Source organism: Salvelinus sp. IW2-2015, unplaced genomic scaffold (assembly GCF_002910315.2).
Source record: "Salvelinus sp. IW2-2015 unplaced genomic scaffold, ASM291031v2 Un_scaffold6772, whole genome shotgun sequence".
Classification (NCBI taxonomy): Eukaryota; Metazoa; Chordata; class Actinopteri; order Salmoniformes; family Salmonidae; genus Salvelinus; species Salvelinus sp. IW2-2015.
Genome location: NW_019948034.1, coordinates 1 through 2,711, shown reverse-complemented (window position 1 = coordinate 2,711; position 2,711 = coordinate 1). Strand labels below are relative to the sequence as shown.

The following is a 2,711-nucleotide window of genomic DNA, read 5'->3' as shown; positions in this document are numbered from 1 at the left end:
CTGGGCGGTTATCTGGTCCGTTAGATCACGTTTAGGTCATGTTTCACACTTTGTTAGACAATGTAGGTCAGGCATGTTTTAGTGTTTTATCTTATCAGATTTACTTCTTCTGAGTACGTTCAAGCTAAATATATGTTATTCCCGTTTGAAAAGGGTAGCCTTCTGTTTGCATGCATGGATTGTTTCCTAGAGAGACCGTGTCCATTTCATGCTAAACAACAGATTTATGTTTATGAYGGATCCCTTCACGTTTGTCTCGTAATGGTTGCGGGCTTGGTCAAAGAGGTGGTTGGTAAAGAACTTGAAACCCTCTCAATCCCTGCGCTAAGGAGGGGATATCTTTTGATGTGTCTTTTCATACAGACCTAAACTGAGAGTGAGGTATGTAAGGATTCAGTGTGATTTAATCAAGGCACCATAGTTAGACCAAACTGGCCACCTATGCAGGAGGGTAGGMCTACAGCAGGGCTGAGTGGTGTCAATGGCAGRTCTACTCGCTTTTCTATCCGAGGGTGTAGTTYGTTTGCRATCTACATGGTTTTGTTGGCATTCWATATCACACAAGTCCTCTGTGTGATTTAGGTATGTCTCATGATTACATCTAGTGTATTTGAGCCAATGGTTATAAATTGGTGATGAATATTTACGRAAACAAAAGACTAAATTGTGTAGTTRAATTGTTTTCTAAGTGGCGTATAAGCAAAAACTGGAACCGTTTCCATAATATGAAATAATGTTAAAAAATCTTCTCAATGTGTATTTTACCAATGACGTGGAAATATTTGTGAAAATGGTTGCTGTATTGTGCTATTTCATATAGGAGTTTACCGCTTATCGGACTTAGCCTTATTTTCTTCAACCGTTGGTGAAGTTGTTTTCACTGTATCAGAATGTCCTTTAAGTCAGATAGACAAATAACACTATATTGAAGACTATAAGTCATGGAATCTGATAGGACTAGCTTTAGCTGACAATGCTCACAGACAAATACTGTATTACGAGGCCAATGGAATACACAAGCAATGCTGTCTCAATCAGAAAAGGAACATTTATAAAAAGTGAAACGGTGGCATATTTAAATTCAAGGATACTACATCAATAACCAGATGCAAATCCCCCTACCCTTTGTATCTTACACTTTGTCTAAATGTTGTCAGGCAATCTAGGCAACTTCTCTCTGTCAGGAGTCTAAGGTCTGAATAACCCATTCATACTGTATGTGTTACCTCTTATCTTACTGGTCCATACTGTGTGTCTGTTTACTGAAGGGTCATGGGATCCTTAGTCCCTGTCCCTGGTTGATTGTCCTTCCCTTGTCATATCCCAGGAATGAATGGCCGCACATGTAACAATACACAATATAAGGTACCAAAGCAACAGACTGTTGCATATAATCATCATCATTTGGTGGGAACAAGTGTGTATTAATATGCATGTGTGAGTTGGAAATGTGTTTTTTGCATATCCCACTCCCCCTGAAACACCCRGGGAGAGTGGGGTCACGGCCAGAGTCTACTAAAGCAATTGGATACTACTGTACACTCAACTCTGGCCTCTGGATCTGTCTAGGTTTTCTCCAGCATTTTGAGGACTTCATTCACAGTGGTTTTCCCTTCTSCAAATCCAATGTGAAACTGTATGTGTGTAACAGACAGGGCAATAAGTGTTTCACCTATTTATCATTGTTGTGTGACTGGGTGGATGTGGTTTGGTTGGGCCAAGGTTGGTATGTGTTTTGTGAAGGGAGAAGGGGTTGCATGCGCCACAGGTGGTTTGGTCTACTGTGGTTTGGTTGGGCCGAGGTTGGTATGTGTTTTGTGAAGGGAGAAGGGGTTGTATGCGCCACAGGTGGTTTGGTCTACTGTGGTTTGTATTTATGAAGTGTACATTTCAATTTTTTCTGTCAGTATTATTTTTCCTTCATTGAAATCCTCCTGGGTGTATATTTGATAAAGGACCGATACAGTATAGCGCAACGATACTATTGTTGAAGCTGAACCAACCGAAAACCCATCTATAGCGTTATTTTKTTTTTTAAAGGGAAGCACAACTTGAAACGGTCTCGTTTGTTGGCAGAATAAGCAGATTCAGCTTGGAACTGGCTGTGCGTTCAAGTTTTTTTTAAAGGCTATATATTTCCTTCATTTTCTTTTCTCTATCTTTTTTTAAACAATTATCGTGTGTATCTTTGCCCTCAATGAGGACTGTACAGCTTTTCAGTGATTTTGTTTTCACCGTGTGTGTGTGTGTAGTAGCGCATCTACGGTATCGTATTTTATTTTTGTAACTGTGATAAAGTACATGCATATATATACAGTAATTATATAGAACTATTGTGATGGGAGGGATTATTTGTGCTGCAGACAATTGTCGTTTAAGGATTCTTTGTTTGTTTTGGTTTCATCCCTTGCACCGGATTACAAGACAATATGCTTGATGTTAAAAATGACAAAAATATCTCAATGTAATTTATTCAAATAAACAACAAGGTTAGAATTGTTTGTTGTTGTTGTCTCTCTGTTGAGAAGGAGAAGTTGGTCTGGAAGGAACGTCTCTTTCTATAGAAGATCTGAAGGATATTCCCCTCCAGTGCGTTTTGAGAAGGCGGCAAGGAGAGAGGATCAATGTAAGAAAGACRTTGAGAAAGATCAATAACAATTGCAACCTCCACTAGTGCCGCCAGGTGGTGCGGTGATGGTCCAGTTCTGGGG

The 2,711-nt window shown here is 39.7% G+C and overlaps 1 long non-coding RNA gene across 1 annotated transcript; it reads left to right on the top strand.

Annotated features, from left to right (window-relative positions):
* Positions 1 to 6: 6 nt before the first annotated feature.
* Positions 7 to 2,499, top strand: LOC112079046 (uncharacterized). The gene is made up of 2 exons (XR_002895843.2): positions 7 to 1,722; positions 1,803 to 2,499. It is a non-coding gene; the product is annotated as an uncharacterized lncRNA (long non-coding RNA).
* The last annotated feature ends 212 nt before the right edge of the window (positions 2,500 to 2,711 follow it).